Here is a 12,803-nt window from a genome sequence, read left to right as displayed (position 1 = left end):
TAGCATGGATGGTGCTCATCATCACACCAGATGGCCCATATATATTGTACTGTATGTGTGCCATAGAGATACTTGCATCCCAAAATACCTTCTAATACACACACGGGCTAATGAAAGCACGCATATACGCACGCACGTACGCATATATACACACACAAACACACACCTCCAACACAAAATACAGCAACAGATGTGCTCTGCATGTCTTTGGCAGGCTCCAGTCTTAGCAGGGTATACGGAGCTAATGCAGTCTGTGCACCTCACCTCAGTTGAAAGAATACACATTCCATATGGTACCCTATTCCCCATATAGTGCTTGTGCACTATATAGAAAATAGGTGTGATTTGGGACGCAATAAAGCAGCAATATGTAACTTTTTGGGCGACTTGACCAAATTCACATAGAAATCTGTCATTCTGGTTGAAAGCAAGACTAAGGAGCTGTAGATCTGTTCTATGTCCGATATTTCTATGCTTCCCGTTCTTAAGCTTTGTTTTTGCATCTTTTACTTTCGGTTTTGTACACCAGCTTCAAACAGCTGAAAATATCAATACAGTGTATTTGGAAACTATTCAGACCCCTTAACTTTTTCCACATTTTGTTACATTCCAGCCTTATTCAAAAATGTATTTAATAAAATAAAAAACAGACAATACCCCATAATGACAAAGCAAAACATTTTTTATAAATGTTTGCAAATTTATTAAGAATGAAATAAATAAATACCTTATTTCCTTCGACCTCATGGCTTGGTTTTTGCTCTGACATGCACTGTCAACTGTGGGACCTTATATAGACAGGTGTGTGCCTTTCCAAATCATGTCCAATCAATTGAATTTACCACAGGTGGACTCCAATCAAGTTGTAGAAACATCTCAAGGATGATCAATGGAAACAGGATGCCCCTGAGCTCAATTTTGAGTTTCATAGCAAAGGATCTGAACCTTGACGACCTTGTACCTAGCCGGTGGGGATTCCGGTGGGGTACCCCCACCCAGGTAGTGGCAGTGCTGGCAACACTGGCTGCAGTAACCATTGGGGAGGGGGTCACACTCGGACAATCAGAGAGGGGGCTTATTATTGTGGCCCAAGTGGCACAAAATAATCAAAGGTCTGACTGCACGGAGATGCTTGGGAAAAATGGTTACAACGGGGTACCAGAGTGTTTGTGTCTCAGGTGAAGAGGGTGGATCTGATCTCCATCACCTAGGACTTGACATAGATTAAATAGATTAATCAAATCTCACATTGTTGTCCATTTTTGCTCAATCTTGCATGCTTTCTCAAACAGCTGTAACTGTATATGCATTCGTAAATCAGGTCCTTTCTTGAGTTGGGCTCTGGGATGTAACAACTGTTGAGCATCTGATCTTATGGTTGATTGTGGAGGAAAGGGGTTGAGTGTGTTAGAGTATGTGCATGTATATTTATCCCACATCTGTTGCAAGGGGGTAAGGATGTTAGGGAGAATATAGGATGAACCACAATAATTGTTTGCTAAAATAATAATTGCTTGTCAAAAATGTAATGTAATACAATGGCAATCCGGGTTATAGGTTAAAATCCTACGCATGAACTGCCGACATTATTACGCATATTAATCGATAATGATGGAAAATAAGATATGCAAGATATTTGAATGGATGTGAGGGAAAAAAGTATTTGATCCCCTGCTGATTTTGTACGTTTGCCCACTGACAAAGAAATGATCAGTCTATAATTTTAATGGTGGGTTTATTTGAACAGTGAGAGACAGAATAACTACAAAAAAATCCAGAAAAACGTATGTCAAAAATGTTATGAATTGATTTGCATTTTAATGAGGGAAATAAGTATTTGACCCCTCTGCAAAACATGACTTAGTACTTGGTGGCAAAACCCTTGTTGGCAATCACAGAGGTCAGACGTTTCTTGTAGTTGGCCACCAGGTTTGCACACATCTCAGGAGGGATTTTGTCCCACTCCTCTTTGCAGATCTTCTCCAAGTCATTAAGGTTTCGAGGCTGACGTTTGGCAACTCGAACCTTCAGCTCCCTCCACATATTTTCTATGGGATTAAGGTCTGGAGACTGGCTAGGCCACTCCAGGACCTTAATGTGCTTCTTCTTGAGCCACTCCTTTGTTGACTTGGCCGTGTGTTTTGGGTCATTGTCATGCTGGAATACCCATTCACGACCCATTTTCAATGCCCTGGCTGAGGGAAGGAGGTTCTCACCCAAGATTTGACGGTACATGGCCCCGTCCATCGTCCCTTTGATGCGGTGAAGTTGTCCTGTCCCCTTAGCAGAAAAACACCCCCAAAGCATAATGTTTCCACCTCCATGTTTGACGGTGGGGATGGTGTTCTTGGGGTAAGAGGCAGCATTCCTCCTCCTCCAAACACGGCGAGTTGAGTTGATGACAAAGAGCTCCATTTTGGTCTCATCTGACCACAACACTTTCACCCAGTTCTCCTCTGAATCATTCAGATGTTCATTGGCAAACTTCAGACGGGCATGTATATGTGCTTTCTTGAGCAGGGGGACCTTGCGGGCGCTGCAGGATTTCAGTCCTTCACGGCGTAGTGTGTTACCAATTGTTTTCTTGGTGACTATGGTCCCAGCTGCCTTGAGATCATTGACAAGATCCTCCCGTGTAGTTCTGGGCTGATTCCTCACCGTTCTCATGATCATTGCAACTCCACGAGGTGAGATCTTGCATGGAGCCCCAGGCCGAGGGAGATTGACAGTTCTTTTGTGTTTCTTCCATTTGCAAATATTCGCACCAACTGTTGTCTCCTTCTCACAAAGCTGCTTGGCGATGGTCTTGTAGCCCATTCCAGCCTTGTGTAGGTCTACAATCTTGTCCCTGACATCCTTGGAGAGCTCTTTGGTCTTGGCCATGGTGTAGAGTTTGGAATCTGATTGATTGATTGCTTCTGTGGACAGGTGTCTTTTATACAGGTACCAAGCTGGGGGGGGGGGGGGGCAAAGAAACTAAAAAGGGGTGATGATATTAATGAACAGTAATTTCGATCCGAATGTGCAAATTGTCCAAACAGATACGCAAGGTAGATGGATTATTTTAAATATGTTATTGGACCATAAACAGATATGGCTCATTAACCTTTATGAACCAAATAATGATGATCCACACTTCTTTGACAATATACAGTGAGGGAAAAAAGTATTTGATCCCTTGCTGATTTTGTACGTTTGCCCACTGACAAAGAAATGATCAGTCTATAATTTTAATTATAGGTTTATTTGAACAGTGAGAGACAGAATAACAACAAAAAATCCAGAAAAATGCATGTCAAAGATATTATAAATTGATTTGCATTTTAATGAGGGAAATCAGTATTTGACCCCCTCTCAATCAGAAAGATTTCTGGCTCCCAGGTGTCTTTTATACAGGTAACGAGCTGAAATTAGGAGCACACTCTTAAAGGGAGTGCTCCTAATCTCAGCTTGGTACCTGTATAAAAGACACCTGTCCACAGAAGCAATCAATCAATCAGATTCCAAACTCTCCACCATGGCCAAGACCAAAGAGCTCTCCAAGGATGTCAGGGACAAGATTGTAGACCTACATAAGGCTGGAATGGGCTACAAGACCATCGCCAAGCAGCTTGGTGAGAAGGTGACAACAGTTGGTGCAATTATTCGCAAATGGAAGAAACACAAAAGAACTGTCAATCTCCCTCGGCCTGGGGCTCCATGCAAGATCTCACCTCGTGGAGTTGCAATGATCATGAGAACGGTGAGGATTCAGCCCAGAACTACACGGGAGGATCTTGTCAATGATCTCAAGGCAGTTGGGACCACAGTCACCAAGAAAACAATTGGTAACACACTACGCCGTGAAGGACTGAAATCCTGCAGCACCCGCAAGAAAAAGCTCAAGAAAGCACATATACAGGCCCATCTGAAGTTTGCCAATGAACATCTGAATGATTCAGAGGAGAACTGGGTGAAAGTGTTGTGGTCAGATGAGACCAAAATCGAGCTCTTTGGCATCAACTCAACTCGCCGTGTTTGGAGGAGGAGGAATGCTGCCTATGACCCCAAGAACACCATCCCCACCGTCAAACATGGAGGTGGAAACATTATGCTTTGGGGGTGTTTTTCTGCTAAGGGGGCAGGACAACTTCACCGCATCAAAGGGACGATGTATGGGGCCATGTACCGTCAAATCTTGGGTGAGAACCTCCTTCCCTCAGCCAGGGCATTGAAAATGGGTCGTGGATGGGTATTCCAGCATGACAATGACCCAAAACACACGGCCAAGACAACAAAGGAGTGGCTCAAGAAAAAGCACATTAAGGTCCTGGAGTGGCCTAACCAGTCTTCAGAACTTAATCCCATAGAAAATCTGTGGAGGGAGCTGAAGGTTCGAGTTGCCAAACGTCAGCCTCGAAACCTTAATGACTTCGAGAAGATCTGCAAAGAGGAGTGGGACAAAATCCCTCCTGAGATGTGTGCAAACCTGGTGGCCAACTACAAGAAACGTCTGACCTCTGTGATTGCCAACAAGGGTTTTGCCACCAAGTACTAAGACATGTTTTGCAGAGGGGTCAAATACTTATTTCCCTCATTAAAATGCAAATCAATTTATAACATTTTTGACATGCGTTTTTCTGGATTTTTGTTGTTGTTATTCTGTCTCTCACTGTTCAAATAAACCTACCATTAAAATTATAGACTGATCATATCTTTGTCAGTGGGCAAATGTACAAAATCAGCAGGGGATCAAATACTTTTTCCCCTCACTGTATATAATAAATGATCAACCCTGCAAGCAATTCAAGACTCTATTATTATGGTGGGAGATTATAATACCGTTTTATATAGCTCAATGGACCGTAAAGGAAATCACACTACAAACAATCACCCTCATGCTCTTAAGGAAATCGTGAATGTCATGGATACATTAGAACTAGCAGATATATGGAGGCTTAAATATCCTGATCTAGTGAGATATACATGGCGGAGACTCAATCAAGCTAGTCGTCTTGACTTCCTTCTTATGTCATTTTCGTTGGCACCAAAAGTTGAAAAAGTGTTGATAGGGGACAGAATGCGGTCGGACCATCATATAATTGGCATATACATTACTCTTACTGAATTTCCATGTGGGCGAGGATATTGTAAATTTAATCAAAGCCTATTGGATGATAACTTGTTTTTAACTAGGACAGAGGAATTTATAACTGATTTTATCCGACATAACATAGGTACAGCAAATCCCCTTATTGTATAGGACACCTTTAAATGTGCATTTAGAGGACATGCAATTCAGTACTCATCTCAAAAACAAAAGCAATTTAGATCAAAAGAGTCCACACTAACAAAGGAAATAGAAGGTCTAACAGAACAGATAGATAGCAATAAAAACTGTAACATAGAGGCTCAGAATAAATTAGAGGAAAAACAAAAAGAAATGGAGAAACTTATTCAAGAAAGATCAAGTGTAATATATTATAAAAATAAAGCAAACTGGATGGAATATGGGGAAAAATGCACCAAATTCTTTTTTAATCTTCAACATAGGAATGCTACCAAAAATAATTTATTGAAACTGGTTACAAATGACAGAGTCACCCATGATTCACCAAATTATATTATGAAGGAGGAAACAAAGTACTTTAAGCATATGTTTTCGTTTCAATCGCCTCCATCTCCTCTAACTGAAGCAAATTGTAGAGATTTATTTTCTATTGATAATGCAGAAAGACTCATGTGAAGGTGAAATTACAGAGGAGGAACTTCTGGATGCAATTAAATACTTTAAGTCCAGGAAAACTCCAGGGTTGGATGGCATACCAGTTGAGGTATACCAAACCTTTTCGATATACTTAGAGGACCGTTATTAGCATGTTTTAACCACTCCTATGTAAATGGTAGATTATCAGACACTCAAGAAGAATGTCAGATTTCATTATTACTGAAACAGGATACAAGTGGAAAATATAAAAATTGGAGGCCCCTTACACTTCAGTGTTGTGATGCAAAAATTCTAGCAAAATGTATAGCGCATAGAATTAAAAAGGTATTGTCGGACATTATTCATTCTAATCAGACAGGTTTTTTACATGGGTGAGACATTGGAGATAATATAAGGCAAGTACTGGAAACAATAGAACACTATGAAAAATCTGGGAAACCAGGCCTACTATTCATTGCAGACTTTGAAAAGGCATTTGATAAAATATGACTGGGGTTTATATATAAATGCCTGGAGCATTTCAATTTTGGACAATCTCCTATATATTGGGTTAAAATTATGTATAGTAACCCTAGGTGTAAAATAGTTAATAATGGCTATTTCTCAGAAAGTTTTAAACTGTCAAGAGGAGTGAAACAAGGTTGTCCACTATCGGCATATCTATTTATTATTGCCATCGAGATGTTAGCTATTAAAATCAGATCCAACAATAATATCAAGGGATTAGAAATCCAGGGCTTAAAAACAAAGGTGTCATTGTACGCTGATGATTCATGTTTTCTTTTAAATCCACAACTTGAATCCCTCCACAGCCTCATAGAGGATCTAGATACAAAAAAAAATATTCAATTTTATTTGGAACGGCAAGCCAGACAAAATTAAATGGGCCTATTTATATAATGAATATGAATTCGGTGGACAGAAATTATTAAATATTAAAGCATTAGACCTATTACTAAAAGCTTCAGTCATACAAATGTTATACCTAAATCTGAACTGTTTCTCTAGCAAATTAGTAAGATTGTCTCACCCAATGTTCAAGATTGGCCTTTTTCCCTTTATTCAGATTACAACCTCTCACTTTAAGTTATTTGAAAAGGAAATAATCTCCCAAATATCACTATTTCTAAAACAAGCCATAGAAAGTTGGTTGCAATTTCAATTTAATCCTCCAGAAACGACAGAACAAATAATGCAACAAATATTGTGGTTAAACTCAAATATACTAATTGATAAAAAAACTTTTTTTTTGACAAAATGTTTAAAAAAGGTATAATCTTCGTAAATGATATTATCGGTAGGACTGGTGGAGTTGTGTCGCACATGCAGCTAACAAAAACATATGGAAATGTTTACTCTACCCAAAATTACAACCAAATAATTGCAGCATTAGCGCAAAAATGGAAAAGGAAAGTGGAAGGGGGAAAAAGCAAGGAACTTGTCTGTCGGCCTTGCATTAATAATATGTCCAATTAAAGAATATAATTGGTTAAAGAAAATGGTGATGAATAAAAAAGTATACCAGTTTCATTTAAGGACCAAAGGATTGACAGCCGTCCCATATAGATTGCAAAATAGTTGGGAAGAGATTTCTGACGTACCGATTCCATGGCATAGTGTTTATGAATTGATACGCAAAACGACGCCGGATTCAAAACTTAGAATTTTTCAATTTAAATTATTTTATAAAATTCTTGCTACCAATAGAATGTTATTTATATGGGGGATACAATCTTCCCAGCTCTGCAGATTTTGCTGCGAAGAGACAGAATCATTAGATAATTTGTTTTGGTACTGTCCATTTGTAGCTTGTTTTTGGACACAGGTCCAGGAATGGCTAAAGGATTGCAATATTTACCTGGAGCTAACCCAGCAGATAGCACTACTGGGTGATCTGAAAAGTCATAGTCAATCGATCAATAATATAATAATATTTTTAGCAAAAATGTTTATTTTCAATTTACGATCTGTAGAAACAATGAGAATAGAAAGGTTCAGAACTTTTGTAAAACATCACAGTACAGTTGAAAAATATATTTCAAATAGAAATCCAATATGGATGGTGTTAAGAGATAGATGGGAGGTGTTGAATGGAGCTGAAGGATGGGACTAATAACAACAAGATAACTAATGTAAAGCATACTGTGTCCATAATAAGTATATAGGTTATAGGTTGAGAGCTTTTGTGAAAGAGCACCGTTAGAAAAATATGGCATATAGAAGTAAACCAGATGGACATCATGAAAATGATCAGAGGAAGTTCAGTAGTAAAAACAAACAAAATATAATTATTGTAGAATTTGACTGTGTCCATAAAATGTATATACACTGCTCAAAAAAATTAAGTGAACACATAAACAACACAATGTAACTCCAAGTCAATCACACTTCTGTGAAATCAAACTGTCCACTTAGGACGCAACACTGATTGACAATACATTTCACATGCTGTTGTGCAAATGGAATAGACAACAGGTGGAAATTATAGGCAATTAGCAAGACACCCCCAATAAAGAAGTGGTTCTGCAGGTGGTGACCACAGACCACTTCTCAGTTCCTATGCTTCCTGGCTGATGTTTTGGTCACTTTTGAATGCTGGCGGTGCTTTCACTCTAGTGGTAGCATGAGACGGAGTCTACAACCCACACAAGTGGCTCAGGTAGTGCAGCTCGTCCAGGATGGCACATCAATGCGAGCTGTGGCAAGAAGGTTTGCTGTGTCTGTCAGCGTAGTGTCCAGAGCATGGAGGCGCTACCAGGAGACAGGCCAGTACATCAGGAGACATGGAGGAGGCCGTAGGAGGGCAACAACCCAGCAGCAGGACTGCTACCTCCGCCTTTGTGCAAGGAGGAGCAGGAGGAGCACTGCCAGAGCCCTGCAAAATGACCTCCAGCAGGCCACAAATGTGCATGTGTCTGCTCAAACGGTCAGAAACAGACTCCATGAGGGTGGTATGAGGGCCCGACGTCCACAGGTGGGGGTTGTGCTTACAGCCCAACACCGTGCAGGACGTTTGGCATTTGCCAGAGAACACCAAGATTGGCAAATTCGCCACTGGCGCCCTGTGCTCTTCACAGATGAAAGCAGGTTCACACTGAGCACATGTGACAGACATGACAGAGTCTGGAGATGCCGTGGAGAACGTTCTTCTGCCTGCAACATCCTCCAGCATGACCGGTTTGGCGATGGGTCAGTCATGGTGTGGGGTTGCATTTCTTTGGGGGGCCGCACAGCCCTCCATGTGCTCGCCAGAGGTAGCCTGACTGCCATTAGGTACCGAGATGAGATCCTCAGACCCCTTGTGAGACCATATGCTGGTGCGGTTGGCCCTGGGTTCCTCCTAATGCAAGACAATGCTAGACCTCATGTGGCTGGAGTGTGTCAGCAGTTCCTGCAAGAGGAAGACATTGACGCTATGGACTGGCCCGCCTGTTCCCCAGACCTGAATCCAATTGAGCACATCTGGGACATCATGTCTCGCTCCATCCACCAACGCCACGTTGCACCACAGACTATCCAGGAGTTGGCGGATGCTTTAGTCCACGTCTGGGAGGAGATCCCTCAGGAGACCATCCGCCACCTCATCAGGAGCATGCCCAGGCGTTGTAGGGAGGTCATACAGGCACGTGGAGCCCACACACACTACTGAGCCTCATTTTGACTTGTTTTAAGGACATTACATCAAAGTTGGATCAGCCTGTAGTGTGGTTTTCCACTTTAATTTTGAGGCTGACTCCAAATCCAGACCTCCATGGGTTGATAAATTTGATTTCCATTGATAATTTTTGTGTGATTTTGTTGTCAGCACATTCAACTATGTAAAGAAAAAAGGGTGTTGTTTAAGTGTTCCCTTAATTTTTTTGAGCAGTGTAGTATGTATGGGCTGAAAGTAGAGGCCTAAGCATTGTTGTTCACTAGTTTACTCCAATTGGGGAAGGGGTGGTGGGGTTGGAAAGTAATGAAGAGAAATTTAATTTAAAAAAGGATATGTATGTGTGTATGGATGTACAGTGCTATGAAAAAGTATTTGCCCATCTGAAGTTTGCTAGAGTGCATTTGGATGATCCTGAAGAGGATTGGGAGAATGTCATATGGTCAGATGAAACCAAAATATAACTTTTTGGTAAAAACTCAACTTGTCATGTTTGGAGGACAAAGAATGCTGAGTTGCATCCAAAGAACACCATACCTACTGTGAAGCATTGGGGTGGAAACATCATGCTTTGGGGCTGTTTTTCTGCAAAGGGACCAGGACGACTGATCCGTGTAAAGGAAAGAATGAATGGGGCCATGTATCGTGAGATTTTTAGTGAAAACCTCCTTCCATCAGCAAGGGCATTGAAGATGAAACGTGGCTGGGTCTTTCAGCATGACAATGATCCCAAACACACCGCCCGGGCAACGAAGGAGTGGCTTCGTAAGAAGCATTTCAAGGTCCTGGAGTGGCCTAGCCAGTCTCCAGATCTCAACCCCATAGAACATCTTTGGAGGGAGTTGAAAGTCTGTGTTGCCCAGCGACAGCCCCAAAACATCACTGCTCTAGAGGAGATCTGCATGGAGGAATGGGCCAAAATACCAGCAACAGTGTGTGAAAACCTTGTGAAGACTTACAGAAAACGTTTGACCTGTGTCATTGCCAACAAAGGGTATATAACAAAGTATTGAGAAACTTTTGTTATTGACCAAATACTTATTTTCCACCATAATTTGCAAATAAATTCATAAAAAATCCTACAATGTGATTTTCTGGATTTTTTTTTTCTCATTTTGTCTGTCATAGTTGATGTGTACCTATGATGAAAATTACAGGCCTCTCTCATCTTTTTAAGTGGGAGAACTTGCACAATTGGTGGCTGACTAAATACTTTTTTCCCCCACTGTGTATATATATATATATATATATATGCGAGAAAAAAACATATGGGGGATTGGAAGTGATGCAGACAATTACATTGATGGAAGTTACAATCTATCTGAAATATTAAAGCTGATCTACCCCATAAAATTAAAAAAAAATTAAAAAATAAAAAGGGTCTGAATACTTATGTAAATAAGATATTTATGTTTTTAATTTTTTATAAATTGACAAAAGAATTTAAAACCTGTTTTTGCTTTGTCATTATGGGGTATTGTGTGTTGATTGCTGAGGGACATTTTTTATTCAATCCATTTTAGAATAAGGCTGTAACGTAACAAAATGTGGAAAAAGTCAAGGGGTCTGAATACTTTCTGAATGCACTGTAGATGTCTATGAAACGGTAAGCAAAAACATTTAATTTGGTCATATGCGGAAATGTGCCTTACTGCCTTTCTAATTTTGTGTAACATCAGTAGTCTAGTCAAAGAAGCACTTACCAAGACCATTGCCAAATAAAGCACGCTGTCACCTGCTTTTATAGTGAGCCTTGAGGTGATACCACCCAGCACATCTAGAAGGGAGTGTATTTCATACCGAACCCCTTCCTTGAGATTAAGTACATTTCAATGGTGGAGTTGCCCTCAGAACAGCCTCAATTCGTCGGGGCATGGACTCTACAAGGTGTCGAAAGCGTTCCACAGGAATGCTGGCCCATGTTGACTCCAATGCTTCCCACAGTTGTGTCAATTTGGGAGGTGGACTATTCTTGACACACACGAGAAACTGTTGAGCGTGAAAAACCCAGCAGCATTGCAGTTCTTGACACACTCAAACCACTGCGCCTGGCACCTACTACCATACTCCGTTCAAAGGCACTTAAATATTTTGTCTTGTCCATTCACCCTCTGAATGGCACACATACACAATCCATGTCTCAATTGTCTCAAGGCTTGAAAATTATTCTTAAACCTGTCTCCTCCCCTTCATCTACACTGACTGAAGTGGATTTAACAGGTGACATCAATAAGGGATCATATTTTTCACCTGGATTCACCTGGTCAGGCTATGTCAAGGTGTTCCTAATGTTTTGTACACTCAGTGTATATCACTTTTGCAATGAACTGTCAAAGCGAAGACCAGAATTGACATGCTTCAATATAACTAAGTCAAGAACATCTGGTTTTCAATGAAAACATGTATTTTCTTCATGAAAGTTATTCTAAGTCCAATGTGTTTAAACCTCAGTGAATACCTGCATCGAAGCAAAAACATAAAGCACACTCAGAATCCCCTTTACCGTACGGCAGGCAGGGAAGGAGCAGAAATTGAACAATTTTTTACTGCATTACAATACAGTACGTGAGCTACAGCGCTATGTTCTGAAACAGTCACTTTCAGGAGAGTCAGGTAGCTATAAAAAAGCAGCAGCAATGTTACAATACAGTACAAAAGGTTACTGTCATGTGCACATTGTGTAAACAAGCTGCCTAGAAGTAGTATTTTTGGTAAAATAATATTTTTGTTACTGTAAAAAATAATGATCTGACTGATCGTATTGGTACATTTTATTCTAGGCATATCCAACATGCTCCACAGAGCTTATTGCTCATTTCAAGGTGCATTTGACATTATATTGAGATGATGGAAGAAGTACACCAAAAAATATGGAAAAATATGGTTCCAGCTGCACACACACATTACACCACGCCAGGACTCCATGGTTACCAGGCAACCCAGGAGACATGTCAAATCAGAAGCCAATCAGCTTCTTCTATGATACACACCTGCAGCAGCATCCAGCTGCTCATTCAGAAAGCATACTAAATATGGAGAAAGCCATCGGAATGGAATGTGTAAAGCATAGCAAAGAAATCACCTGGATTATCATCATTAGCCAGTGACAGCCCCATTTCAATAGGAGAAACAGCGAAGCTGTGAAGCCCCACTCAGCAGCCCTGACGAAGGGAGGGAGAGAGAGAGAGAGAGAGAGAGAAAGAGAGAGAGAGAGAGGGCGAGAGATGCCAATAAGGTCTAGTTAATAAAAGGCCTCAGCTCTGGGGTCACTACTCTGAATGACCTGTTTAAAAGAGCAGATCTCCAGCAAAGGCAGACGGAGACCAGCATCTCTCTCTCTCTCTCTCTCTCCGCTTCCCTCTCTCTCCCCCCTGCCTCTCTCTCTCTCTCTCTCTCTCTCTCTCTCTCTCTCTCTCTCTCTCTCTCTCTCTCTCTCTCTCTCTC

The 12,803-nt window shown here is 40.8% G+C and overlaps 1 protein-coding gene across 1 annotated transcript in view; it reads right to left on the bottom strand.

The window, feature by feature from the left end:
• The window catches only part of LOC311128998 (semaphorin-5B-like), a 267,133-nt gene that overhangs the window by 71,365 nt on the left and 182,965 nt on the right, over positions 1–12,803 (bottom strand). The window lies entirely within an intron of this gene.

The sequence above is a fragment of the Coregonus lavaretus genome (assembly GCF_964263955.1).
Source record: "Coregonus lavaretus genome assembly, chromosome: 5".
Taxonomy (NCBI): domain Eukaryota; kingdom Metazoa; phylum Chordata; class Actinopteri; order Salmoniformes; family Salmonidae; genus Coregonus; species Coregonus lavaretus.
Note: the sequence above shows the minus strand (reverse complement) of the source record. Positions and strands in the feature narration are given on the sequence as shown.